The following is a 14,161-nucleotide window of genomic DNA, read 5'->3' as shown; positions in this document are numbered from 1 at the left end:
TTTCTTTTAAGGAGAAGTCTCCATTTCGTGTCTACAAACATGTCCTTCTCATTAATTTTTTTAACACTCTCATGTCTACGTGTTTGGGGTAGAAGGACATGGTTTCAATCATCTTTAACCAGAAGCCATGTGACTTCCCCACACGTGATACAGCCGCTGTTAAAGCAGAGGGGTTCCACAAGCAGGTCGAAATGCACACCCCCAGAGCGCAATGTTATTCCTGGACATGACTTACAACTACTCACATTAGGCCTGTTTGGACCTGCTGGTGAGCAGGATCAGGCTCAGCCTGGGGCAACAGCATAAAGGTGAAAGCAACCTGTAATTTTTATTGAGAGTCAAATTTGAAGCATGCATATTTATTAATTTTTATTATTTTATTAAACGAATACGTAGATTGAGTGCCATGTGCCAGACATAGGGCCTTTGTTTGTAAGCGCCTTACAAACATGGACTAATTTAATGCTTATAACAATCCTGGGACACGGATACTATTATTATAATCCCCATTTTACACATGAGAAAACTGAGGTACAAAGAGGAGTGAACCATGACTGAGATTCTGAGTCCCGTGTGTTGAGCCTATGCTCCCCTATACTTTGTGAGTGTGTGTGTGTGTTTGTATGTGTGTGTGTGTGTGTATGACACATGTGACACTAGCTTGTACTTAGGAGCAGGGAGCGTGAAGTCACACTCTGAGTGTGGTGTGACTTTCCACAGCTAGAAGTGGAATGAGGAAGGACAGACGATGGCAGACTCAGGGACCTGGCCCACTGGCACAGGCCTGCTGCGCCAGACCAGCTCTGCCCACTTCCTCCCCACCTGCTCACGTGGTCGTGGGGCTGACCGAGGCCTGGCTCAGACGCAGCAGCCTGAGGGCACCAGGGAGGCCCGGCTGCAGCAGGGGCGGTGGGGTCTGTCCTCTCCCACCCTCATCTCAGCATCAGGAAAATCTGTTCACTGTAGACTGGAGGGACTAGGGGCTGGAGACGGCAGAGAGCCATGAAAACAGCTCCTTCCTTAAAAGAAAGGGTGGACAAATCACTCCATCGTTACTCTTCGTGTCTAGGGAGACAGAGAGAGGGAAAGAGAGACCAGGGTAAGGACTGAGACAAGAATGAAAAATACAGAGAAGCACAGAAGTACAGAGAGTCTACACAGAAAGGTGCCAAGACAGAAATAGATACAGACACTGGGAGACAGAGAAACACACACCTGGAGGGTGTCTGGATGGAAGGTGCTGGGAGACGGGGTGGGGCTGAGTCAGAACTGATGTGGGGGGATGGTTGTGCAGGAAGCCGAGCCGCTGAGGCCCTGAGGGTTTGGGGTCCTTGGGGAGTCTGGGACAGAAGGGCCTAGAGCCACGGGTTCCCCACCTACCATTATGGCCTATCCAAGGACGGGGCTGGGGCTGAAGTAGGTGTGCGGAAGTGTATCCAGTCCCCTCCCAAGGCTGCTGGCCTGGGGTCCCTGGAGCTGGGGACAGGTGCCTGCCTTTCCGCGTCCTCCTCCCGAACTGTGCCAGCTGGCCCCGTCCCCCCACCCCAGGCCAGTGTCAGGTTCCAGGCTGTTCCCCAGGGGAACTTTGATCTGGAAAGAATGAGGGTGACCGAGCTGGCGGCTGCCCAGGGCCGAGCCGTGCCACTGAGACCTGGCCTGGGCTGCCCCTGCCACCTTCCCACCTGTGGGGGCACCAGGCAGTCACTCCAGGGCTCAGGAGACACAGGTGGGGTCTCTTCTGCTTTCCTGCCCCCCTGTTCTCTCCACTTCCATTCACTGTTCAGTCACTAGTTCCTGCACTGCTCCATTCGGCGCCCCTCCCTTCACTCACTCATTCAAATGGCTGATGGAGCTGGGGGCTGGGCCAGGGGTCAGAGGGATGAGAGAGGCAGGGCCTTGCCCTCTCAGGAGCCCCAGAGATCACTACTCAAGACAGACAGCAGCTCCACACTGGAGGAGGGAGCCAGGGCAGGAGAGGAGGGATATATTTCAATGGGCATGGTGGGCGGGGAGGGGAGGGGAGGAGTGGTAACAGGCCTCATCAGGGACGGCTTCCTGGAGGAGGTGGCATTTAAACTGGGCTCTGAAGACCTAAAGAAGGGAGTCTGCCAGACAGGATGGCAAGTGGAAGGGATGCTTCAGGCAGTGGGACCAGGGCAGCCACAAAGGCAGAAGTGTGGGAGTTTGTGCATTTTGCCGGAAGGGCCTTGAAATGCACCTTAAGGCATTCGACCCACTGTTGGTGGAGGGGAGTCATGGGTCAGAGGGATAGTTTTGTTAGAGAAAGGAGACTCGGGGGGGCTTGCAGGGGAGGTGGCAGCCTGGTGGTGTGGGTGCTGGTCTCCTCCAGGCTTCCCCAAGGAGGTGCTAGCGCCCGCAGAGACCTCCCGTACCGCTCCAGCCCCAAGGGGGACTCCAGAATGATTCTGAGGAAGCCCAGCTTGTGTGTGGGCTGCAAAAGGCTTTGGAGGGCCCTGGCCCAGGCCAGAGCCCAGCCCCCTGCCTCTGCCCAGCCTCCCCACCCCCACTGCTTACTTGGAGTGACACAGCCTTTTTCTGGGCTGAAAGCAGACACTGCCTGGCCTGCGGGGCCCCTGGGGAAGGCCCAGGGAGCCACAGCCCTGGAGCTCTGCCTCCCCCAGTCCCTATAAATAGCCCAGGGATGGGGAGGGGAGGCGGGCCAGGCAGGGCTGGAGGGGGCAAGCCTCCGGTGGGAAGTTGTGGAGCAGCGGGGGAGAAGGGAGGATGAGTCCAGAATTTAGGCCCAGTTCTGCCGCTGATGATGACTGCTCGCCCCTGGGGGTCTCGGGGTCCTCTGGGCCGGGGCAGCCAGGCTGGCGGAGCGGATTGCACGAGCACGTAGACGCAGGGAGTGTCATTCTAAGAGGACAGGAGGGGCCAGTGCTCCTTCCTGTGTGGCTTTTCAGAGGCACAAGGGTCAGGATATTAGCTGTGAGGGCCCCAGGCCGGGGCTGTCCTGCCCCAGAGACCACAGTGGCCCAGGACAGGCTGTGGTGGGGTGCTGTTCCCAAGGTGGGGGCAGGGCGCTGGGGTGAGTCAGCGGAGACCTTTCCAGGCCATGGGGCCAGGGCTTAGGAGCTGGGACCTGAGTGGGGAGGGGATCCTAGAAATGGAAACTGTGAGCCCCATGGCCTTATCTGGGCTGGAAGCAGCTGTCTCCACTCCACACCCTCCGCAGCCCCTGCCTTTGCTGGGAGGAGGCAGGCCCCTCCACACGGGGATGTGTGCTGTTTGTTCTCTGGGCGGCCTGAGCCTCAGCAGAGGCCCGTGGGAAATTCCTCCTCCACTAGGACCACGAGGGCCCAACGTTGGTCGGGGGTTGAGAAGGTCTGCTCTCTCTTACCCTCTCTCCGGATCAGGGCCACCCTTAAAACCTTGTATGCAAGTCTCCGCAGAGCGCCCAGGATCCCTACCTTCTAGAGACAGACTTCTAGGTCTGGTTAAAGAGGCAGCCAGAGATGGGGCACCTGACTTGTGCAGTCAGACTCACACGGTGATACACAAACGCTTGATATATGGAAGCATATGGAGACGCTCAACATACACATACAGGCATGCGTGCGTTCTACGCTGACACATGTGCAGCAGGCATGCATTTGCGTGTGTCTAGAACACGTTCAGCACTTATGAGCAAATGCATAAAAGTCCCTCCTATAAACACAGGTGCTTGGAAATGTACCCACACCCCACACGCCACATACACGTGCAGGTCCTGTAGACTCTGCAATGCCCACATCTTCCCTCCGCACTGACACACCCACACTGGGACACGCAAGCATGATACGTGCACAGACACGTCCTCAGATACGTGGGAGAAAGATGAAAATGTGTGTCCAGCTGAGTGTCCCTGGGATGGAGTTTAAAGGAGGGTTTGGTAGAGGGGAATTGGAGTGACCCAGGGGGCAGGGGTCTCTTCCGTCCCCCCACGCAGGGGCCTCAGGGTTCCAGGATTCAGGAGAGTTCAGGCAGGCAGAGCTCTGGGGCAGAGGGCAGAGCCCCATGTGTCCCTCTCCTAGTCCTGGCCGGAGATGAGGCCTGGGGCCTCCACGACTGGCCCCCCGGGCTCCTGCGCAGCCTCCACCACACTCCCACCTCCTTGCTTAGCATTCCCCTTGGCTCCCGAACCCAGCAACCTGGCAGGAAAAGATAAACGTAAGCCTTGCATCCACACCCATATGGATCTCATAACAAGGCAACAGTTTCCAGGGCAGAGGCTGGATTTCAGATTGGAGAGGAGGGGTGGGAGATCCTTTGTTTGCCGAGGGGTCCGGCCCTGGAGTGCATTGCTCCACTGGGTCCTTGTTAGTCTACTCCCTTTGGGTGCCTGCAGCTGGGAACCCTGGGGAGTGGGGAATGACTGGCTTCACACACCTTCCCAATTATGAGAACTCCCAGGCCCATCAGCCACCCAGCAAGCTGAGGGCTGCAGGCAGGCAGGGCCCATCAGGGCCTGGCAGATAATGGGTCTGGCCTGGCCCCTGACCTTCCAACCTGAGCCCATCCTGGCAGAGGGGCTTGGAGGGGTGAAGTGACCAGTGAGGTTGGCAGCTGCCTTTGACTCAGTGCAAAGGCTGTGACCTTCGAGACAGGGTTGTGCAGTACCTGTGAGCCCCCTGTGGCTCATCGTGGCCGCTAACGCACCCTCTCCGTCACCCATCTCAGTCCATCCTGGAGGTTCGACTGGCTCCCAAGTGAGTCCCCTTTTTCGAGGTATCCCATCACCCCATGTTCACAGAGCACTTTCTAAAGCCAGTTGTCTCTCCAGGTGTGGGGGTGGATGAACAGCTGAGACAGACAGCCCCAGCTCTCTGAGGATGGGGTCCAACACATGCACGCAAGTGTGTATATGCACCTCACCCACGCCCGGGGACTCGGGTGCAGAAGGTGGAGGAGTGGGCCTGACAAGTGGGCCCAGGAATGCAGTGGCCTGCACCATCCCACTTCTTATGGCCTTTCCCCGCCCTGTAAGCCTTGTGTGCCTTCTCGGGACCTGAGGAGTCTGGGGAGGGGGTGGGACCTTCAGGCCTGAGGGCTGGAGGCTGGTGGGTATATGGAGAGGGGCTGGGCTGGCGATGGAGAAGCGGCAGTCATCGGTATGGAGGTGGGGGTGGGTGACACCACCCAGAAAGAGTCTGCGGGTGAAAGGGGTCAGGCCCAGATCAGAGCCCTGGGGACCACGGTTAAAGGGTGAGGGAAAGAACAGCCACTCAGGAAGGTCCCTGGGGAGGAGAAGCTGAGGGGGTGGGAGGGCAGTCAGGACAGGCAGGAGGAGGGATGGTCCTCAGGGGGCAGTGCCGGAGGGCCTGGAGGGGGTTCTGAAGAGTTCTGAGGAGCAGTTCCAGGGAACAGGAGCCTCCAGGCAAATGGGAGCAGGAGGATCTGCCCAGACTTGGCTGAATTTGACTGCTGCCCCCAGAGGGGTGCTGGGACTAGAGGAAGGGCCCTGGGTTTTGCACGTGTCGTTGTGGACCTTACTTGTGGCCTCGGGCCTGTCCGTGTCCCTCCCGGGGCCTCCGTTCCCCCATCTCATCTCCTGGCTTCATGGTTTGGGCTTGGCAAGGATTTGACTGCGTGAGGTGACGGCAGGGGACTCAGGAAGCCTTGTCCCACATCCTACTTCCAGCCCAGCAGCACAGCAGATCAAGGGACCAGCGGGCGGTGGACAGGTCACAGCCAGGGGAAGGGAAGCTGGAAGGGTGGGTGTCAGGGCCCCTGGGACTCAGTGGGAGGTCGGCCTCGCTAGCCCGCTGACATCAGGGCTGGTGAATGTGGAGGGAGTTCAGCAGGGTCCATCAGCCCTCACCTCCTCCACAGTCTGTTACCCGGCAGGAGCTGGGGGAGGGTTGGAGGAGGGGCCTTGAGGGGATGGCTGAGAGGAACCCCTGGGGCCTGGGGCAAGCTGCAGCCTCCCCCCAGGTGGCGTGGAGCCAGCTCTTGGGTAGCACTGGTGGTCGATCACCCCCTCCCCACCTCAGCATCACCCCCTCCGCCCTCACTCCTGCTCTCCCTGCCCCTCTGCCCCTCTTCCTCCCACTCCTGGTTCATCTCTCCTCTCCTAGGCTCATCTCCAGCTATTGACTCAGCGGTCTGACTGTCAGCAGTCAGAGAAGCCAAGGGGGATGGTATGTTTCTGGTACTGTCTGCCCAAAACCCACTGCAAGCCCCATCTCTGCCCTTGCCAGTCACAGATGGAGCCCTGCCCAGCCCCTCCCAGATGTCGTCATGGTACATCAGGAGAGACCAGGTAACCTGCCTGAGTTGGGAGAATGTGGGTGGATCCTCGGCAGCTAGTCCCTAGAATCTATCAACCGTTAGGGTTCCCAGCCTAGAGACCCAGCCAGGCTTCTTTCTCCGGGAAGCTGGGAGAGAAGGCCAGACCCCTGCCTGCCCCCACTCCCCTCTATGCTGCCGGACCAGGCACAGGCCCAGGTTCACATCGGCTATGGGGACAGGGACCAGGCTGTTCAGTCCCTCCCAAACTTCCCCACCTGGTCATTCCTCAGGTCCTGCGAAGGAAGTGGCTGGGCTTTCCTGGCAGAGACCAGGGTCTCTAAACTCCAGGCTCCCATGCTCAGACCTGGAGGGGCTGAGTGCTACTTGGGGCAGAAGCTGTAGCAGAAGCCTCTCTCCTAGTCTCTATCAAAGATTCCACCCAGAGAAAGAATGCAGGGAGCAGTCTGGCTCACCCTGTGCTGAGAGCAACTTACAAAACACAAACACAAACACACACACACACACACACACACACACACACACACACACACACACACACACACACACACACACACACACACACACACACACACACACACACACACACACACACACACACACACACACACACACACACACACACACACACACACCATGCACGCCTTTTGGCATTTGACTTTCTCATAAAATAATTGCTGGAAGGCTCCTTGGATTAGGTAACCCAGTGTTCCTGTCCCTGTGGAGGAGTGAGAGAGGGGGGATTGGCGTTCAGCATCTGTTACGCTGATCCAGCTCCTTTGGGGCAGAGCAGGCCAGTCCAGGAGGTCTGTGGCTGCAAACATCTTCGGAAGCCCAGTGTGACAGAAACAAGTCTTTCAGGCCTCTCGTTCCCCTGCCACCTGGCTGTGCCTGCCCAGCCACTAGCCCTCTTTCAAGTGGGCCAGGCCTAGGAAGGAGAAGGCTAATCAGGAGAGGCTTTTTGCACAAAGAAGGAGGAGATGCTCCCATTTTTTATTTTAAAGCAATTTTACTATGTACATGAGATCAGACAGCACCTTTGCCCATCGTTCTGTCATTCCGAAGCAAAAGCTATTTTCATTCCTCCCTTTCTCGTGATGTTTGGAGGTTGGGGGTTATGGAAGGGAGGAATATCTGGGTTCCAGCATGAAAGGGGTGTTGAGAGGGAATCGAGGTGGGAGCCCTGGCCTGTAACCACAGGCCAGGGACTGAGACTTGATGGAGGGAGAGAGGTGATTAGTCCCATGGTCTCTGACCCAAGAATTTGGAGATTCGGTCCTAAGCACACCTTCTCTTCTCTGTTTGACCTCAGTCACTTGTGGATGCCCCAACAGGGGCCACTCAGTGAGCTCAGAGCCCCGTGACCACTGGCAGGAAGGACACAGGAATCTTGTTACACAGAGTGGGGCTGGGAGGGGAGAGTGCATAATTGCAGAGACAAGGAGGGACCTCACCACCTGTCTCCCTCTCCCTTAGGTGCAAGAAATTCCAGGCCAAGATGCCACACGTAAGTATGTGCTTGTGAGGGCCGTGTCCACGGCTTAGAGCGGGCAGTCATGTGCACAGGGTGACAGTTCTGGGGGTTACTGCTGCCGCTCTCAGGTCCCCCAGAGCAGTGGGGGATCCCTACCCCCAGTAGTACCTGGGCCCTGAGAGTGAGAGCCCCGTGGGAACGCATAACCCACGTCCGCTGTCTCCTAAATCAAGTCCACTTGGGGGTCGAGGCCTTCCTCTGACGGCCCGCAGTCCCTCCCACATGTCGCACACTGCTTCTCCAGGGTCAAGGGGGTCTCCGCCTTGGCACTCCCCCTGAGCTCCGCACCGACGGAGACGAGAGGCTGGGCGAGCTCTTCTCCAGCGCCACTGGCGGCTCTCCCCCTCGCCGCATTGCGTGGGTCACAGGGGCTGGGGTTGGGGGTGACCCCGAGCCGCCAGGCCCCGCCCACAGGCACCGCCCCCAAGCGGCGCCCATTCCCGGGGCTCGCCGGGCTCGCCCCGCCCTCTGCCCGCCCCTCCCACCGCCCCTCAGTTGAACCCAGGCTGGAGTTCTCCTGGGTGGTTCTGAGGCCCCTGTTAATGCCATGGCTGAAACCCCCGACCCCTGCTGGTCACCTGTTTCAGGTCCGGGTGATGGGCCCCCCGAAGCCGCCCAAACCATCCCAACACCAGAGCCCCACAAGCCTCGCCCTGTGAGCCTCTCCTTGCGGCAGCCTCATCAGCCAGTCACGGCCGTCACACGAGTCTCCGAGAAGTTCTCTGGGGAGACCTCAGCCACAGCTCTCTCGCCCACGTCTGCTGCCATCCTGGGGGGCCTCAGCTCAAGCCCCAGCGCGGCCACCACATCCTGGACTCCCAGTCCCAGTGGTAGGAGCAGGAGACCATGACCTCAAAATGTGAAGGAGGGCAGGGGCTGGGGGTGGTTTGCAAGAGACTCAGAAATCCTGGGGCCGGGCCCTACCCGCTCTGCCTGTCACTGCCACCCCCGTCCCCAGCTCGCCTGCTCCATCAGATGGGGCCCATCTTTCCCGGCTCCTCTCCCAGAGCTGCTGTGAAGTAGCCTCATCCTGCGGGGTATGACCATGGCTTTTACTGCAGATCAAGGCTGTGGTTAGAAGGTGGCCGCCTACCCTGCACACTTTGTGTGTAACAGACCTGGCGTGGTCCCCCTGGGGCTGTCTTGGACCTGTGATCAGGCCCCAGTGGTGTGCCCTTGGGTCGGGCTGTGTGGATTTCCAGAATGAGGGCTTGGTAACATGGTGTTTACTGGATATGTAGCACAGGAGGTCCTGGGCTCTGTGCTCTCAAATGCAGTGAGGAGTACTTTAAAGGACCTCTTTTATGTCATTGCTCTATGTTCCAACATCCTTTCTCCTCAACTGTTGGCCCAGGCAGGGTCAGCTTAGCCCAGAGGTCCTGTCAGTGCCCAGAGTGATGCTGGGTGAATAGCTCAGGGCGGGGTCAAAGGATGGGAGGCAGGCAGTGGTGGCCCTCCCCAAGGCCAGGGTTTGTTATTTCTCTCCCTCCCTTTGTCCCGCAGAGAAGAACTCTTCCCTCCCACGGTCTTTGTCCAGCTCTGGCTATGGGGGGGTGACGGCCAGCAGGAACGATAACAGGCGAGTCAGGGCCCCTGTTCCCGGTGGCAGGGTCGTCACTCCCCAGGAAGTGTCTGGGCTTGGCCTTGGACCCAGGCTACCCAGGCCCCTGCACGGAGCTCCCAGTGCCAACCCCAGGAGGAGGCACCTTCCTTGGCTTGGTGCCTCTGGATAACTAAGGCAGCAGTGTCGCTGAGTGGGGTTTGAGAGGAGAAATGAGGCAGCGAAGCTTGGTAGAGAGTTTTGTTTGGAACAATACGGCGGAGGGCTGGTATCTTTAAGGATCCTTCAAAGCAAGTCTGTCCAAAGATTGGAGAGAGTTTCTCAGTCCCCACAGGATGGATCTTCAGCCATCCTGGCTAGGCTCCCTCTGAGCTGGGGGCTTCCTGCTTGTGGACTGAGGAGTTACCTGGAGAGGCCCTTACCCTGGGGGAGGCCTGTGAGGGGGTTCCCTGTGTTACAGGCTGCCTCCTGGCCTCTGGTTGTCCCCATGCGCTGCCCCCAGGCCCTCTGAACTGTGATCGGAGCTGGGTGTTGGGTGGGGTCTGGCTTGGCTTTTTTCTCCCCCTCTTAATAATAAAAGGAGAATTGTGACTTTCTGACAAACTGTTTTAGGGGGGAAACAGAGGAGATCTTATTTAGTGGTGGCGAGGAGGGGGCCTGATCCTGGTGGGGCTGGTTCTGGGTGCTTGTCCTGCCAGGAGGCCGCCCCTGCCCACCCCAGGCATTGACACCTGCCGAGGGGCGATTATGCCCAGAGAGGGGGCCCACTGCTGGCCAGGCCGGCCTCAGACAGCAGCTCAGTTCCAAAAACCTGTGGAACCGGTGGGGGCTGGAACAGGGGTGCTTCCTCTCTGCCTATAGCCCAGCCGCTGCCTCATTTCACATTCAGTGGGGTGGAGGCCCGGGGCCTGTGCGAGCTAGTGATGGCCAGATCTGTGCTCTTGACTCAGTGGTCTCTCCTCAGCCCACCTCGGGTGACGCCACCCCAGTCGTCCCCCTCCCCGCAGCCGCCAGCCACGACTCAGGCCCATCGGCAGGGGGAGCGTCGCCGGGAGCTGGTGCAGTCACAGACGCTGCCCCGCACCTCGGGGGCACAGGCCCGGAAGGCATTGTTTGAGAAATGGGAGCAGGACACAGAAGCCAGCAAGTATGGATGCTCTTAGCACCCTCCCAGATCAGTCAGGGCCCCCAAAGGAAGCCTGAGCCCACACTGGGGTCAGGCAGGCAGGCAGAGCAAAGCTGGCCCTGTCCTGTTCCCCCGAGGGCAGTTCCCCAAGATGTGACCTCTCAGGCAAGACATAGGTCAGGTCTGGCTACAGGGCCGGCTGAGGGGCAGGTGGCTCCAGTTCTGGGGAGGGAGGCTGTGATGAGACCCCAGCCCCTCTCCCACATTCCCAGAGGGATCTCTAGGCACCCTCACACCCACATCCCTCATCCAACTGAAGAGGTTGGTTTCCAGGCATGACTGGGGAGACCAGAGGGCAGTCACTGGGATTCCCAGCAGAAGCTGGAGGTGACACAGTGAGACCCCAGTACCACTGGCTCCCTGTCACACTACACCACCCGCCCCATTAGAAACGGCCACCTTTGCATGTTTATCCAGCCCTCCTGTCAGTGAGTGGTATTGACTTCTGTTACATTTAGGATTGGCCCAGGCCTATGAGACAATGACCCACCCCCCGTAGTGGCTCCCAAGGCTCTGACTCTGGTGAGGGGGACAGACCCAGGAAGTGTCCCACTGACCCAGACAACCTGATCTTGGCCGATAAAGAGTGTCTTTGGGGCCTAGAATAGGAAACCATGAGGGAGGGTGGCCTCGGAAGGAGCTCAGAGGAGGGGTGGGATGGAGGCAAGGAGGGTTTTCCAAGCAGAGGGCAGGGGCATGGGCCATGTGGGGTCAGGTCCTCTGCCGCAGGATCGCCAGTGTGGGAAGTACACAGGGGGCCTGGAGGCTGGAAGGGGGCTGGTCCTGCCGGACCCCATCACTGGACGCAGTGCAGCTGGGACACGGGGCACACGCCTGGACGTGGGCGTGGGGCTGGGAGGTTGCCTGCCGACAGAGCATCTCCCTGGGTGAGCAGAGCTGGTGAGGCACATTCCCGGAGCAGATGGCAGCTGAGAGGCAGCCCCCTGGCCCCCAGCCCCCAGCAGGCCTGCCCTCTCTCCACAGGGGGAAGGGCGAGACCCGGGCAAAGCTGAAGCGCTCACAGAGCTTCGGAGTGGCCAGCGCCAGCAGCATCAAGCAGATTCTGCTCGAGTGGTGTCGCAGCAAGACCATCGGCTACCAGGTGAGGCAGGCTGGCCCGGCTGTTGGGCCCCTCCAGAGGCCGCAGTGGACATCACCCACCTACCCTGCTCTTGTTCCCTGAGCCAGTATGGATGCTAAAATTTTCAGAAAGCTGATTATAACAACAGAGCCATTCCTCTTTGGCCAATCTTGGAATCAATTCCATTTAAAAACCATTATGTGCTTAACGCTGGGAGTAAGATGAAGTGCCTTCTCCATGGAGTTTAGTGGCCAGAGGGTGTGCCAGACAATTAAAAATGACTAAAATCAGAGAGATGATTATAAGGGCTGTGAAGGAAGTAAAGTGGGTGCTATCTGCAGTATTTCAAGAAAATTATTTAACATGCTGACTTTATTTTTTGAGAGGGAAGAGGTAATCACATTTTTTTTTATTTATTTACATATATACTATATCTTAAAAATATATTTTTATTGAAGTATAGTCAGTTTACACTGTTGTGTCAATTTCTGGTGTACAGCACAATACACAGTCATATAGGAACATACATAGATTTGTTTTCTTATTTTTTAACCATAAGTTACTAGAAGATACTGAATATCGTTCCCTGTGCTATACAGTATAAACTTGTTTGTCTATTTTATTTATAGTGTTAGTATCTGCAAGTCTCCAATGCCCAGTTTATCCCTTCCCACCCCTTTCCCCACTATTTTTAATGGAGGTACTGGGATTGAATCCAGGACCTTGTGCGTGCTAGGTACACACTAACCACAGAGCTATACCTCCCCCCAACATGCTGACTTTAACATTCTAGGTGTCTTCTCTGTGTGTGCACACAGGGTAGACCTCTGAAAAGGGGCATTGTAATTGCTTCTAGACTAATGGCTGTGCTGAGACAAGGTGAGATGGGCAAATTTTCCCATGCCGAGGTAAAGAGCTGTTCACTTGGTTTCCAACAGTTTTTCTCAGAGTGAATTGCTCACCTACTCCAAAACCCTTCCTACAGAAATTTTAGAGTCATCACTGATTCAGTGGTAACCCCTAATAATAGAGTGGTGAATTTTATAATCAGACATGGATGCTGAGAGTTCAGAGGACATGGCAACATTTTAAAATATCTAACTGTAAGGTGTATTCCCCTCCCGCCGCCCTGACTGGTGCTCATTTTGTAGGTCAGCTACTTTTCTTGGAAGCAGTGTGGCCAAGGGGAGGAAGAATGTCTCTCAGATGTCAGCTTTGAGGAGGAGGAGTTCAGATGCCCAGAACTGGGCTAGCACTTCTGAATCTTCCTGAAGGCCGGGCCCTGTGACTTCCTTGGGAAGCTCTGCACCACCTCACCCCCACCCCTGCGCTGCTGGAGCCTGGGGCCACTCTGGTCTGCAGCCCAAATCCTGCCTCGTTGTGCTGGGGGGCCAGGCTGGGGTTGGAGAGAGGGCCTGGCAGGACGTAAGTGTCACCTTTGCTGGGAGAAGAATGGCTTGGACCCTGGGAAAAAGCCTGACTGTGGTTGCATCTTCACTCTGACCTAATAAATGAGGTGCCACTACAGGGTGGGACATGAGGCAGGGGAGGGGCGCACGTGTAGCCAAGCTGCCATTTCGCTTCGGTGTCTGTTCAGTGTGCCTGGCCAGTTTCCTACTAGCCTGTGTCACTGTGCCCGAATCGTCTTTGTGTTATGTTTCCCCAGTATTTTTGGCTGCTGCAGCTCTTTGCTTGGCAACCACTCTGGCTGCTGGTCCAGGGATGGCCCCTGAGGTGGTCCCTGGGCTCTGTCCAGCAGACCCCCAACTCACAATCAGGGGAGTTTAATTCTTTCACACAGGAGTCAGCTGAGACTACTTCTGTACACGGATGTGGAGTCAAATGGAGAGCTGCCTGCAGGGCCATACGAAGATGTTGCTGTTCCACGTCAAGGTGAGAATGACAGGATAACCCAGCATCAAAAGCTCCCAGAGGAGGTTCCAGTGCTAGGCTGGGATCAGAATCAGGCCCCAGCTCTGTCTCGACCTAAAGGTAATAAGATCAAAGCTGTAGATATAGATCTACCTTTGGATCTTCTGGGAAGCCCAGATCAGCCTCCAGAGCCCCCTGAGGAGGCTGAAATGTCCTCATCCCTGCAGGAGGCCCAGGCTCAGCGTCCAGAGCCCACTCAGGAGGTTGAGTCTCCACCCCAGCAAGAGGGTCCTGCTCAAAATCCACAGACCCCTGGGAAGGTTGAATCTTTTCCGCCCCAGGCAGAGGCCCAGGCTCAGCGTCCAGAGGCCACTGAAGAGACAGAACCAGCTCCACTTCAGCAGGGGGCTCTGTCTCAGCCTTCAGAGGGCCCTGAGGAAGTAGGCGCTGCAGTCCCTTGGGGGGAGGGAGGGCTTCAGGAGCTTTTAGCTGAACAATTAAGGCCTCATGGTCCCAATGAGAATGAAGCTCAGCAGTCAGACCTGCACAGTGTCAGTGTTAACCCTGTGGATCTGGCACTTACTATAAATCCAGAGGTCACTAATGTGGTTGAAACTTCTCCAGTTCTGCAGGAGGCCCCCTATCAGCCTCCAGAGAGCCCTGAGGAGGTGGAAC

At 57.3% G+C, this 14,161-nt stretch overlaps 1 protein-coding gene across 1 annotated transcript in view; it reads right to left on the bottom strand.

The window, feature by feature from the left end:
* Positions 1 to 14,161, bottom strand: part of LOC116157877 (uncharacterized) — a 696,771-nt gene that overhangs the window by 569,192 nt on the left and 113,418 nt on the right. The gene's annotated exons all lie outside the window — the stretch shown is intronic.

The sequence above is a fragment of the Camelus dromedarius genome, chromosome 16 (assembly GCF_036321535.1).
Source record: "Camelus dromedarius isolate mCamDro1 chromosome 16, mCamDro1.pat, whole genome shotgun sequence".
NCBI lineage: Eukaryota > Metazoa > Chordata > Mammalia > Artiodactyla > Camelidae > Camelus > Camelus dromedarius.
This window is presented reverse-complemented; position numbering and strand designations above follow the sequence as displayed.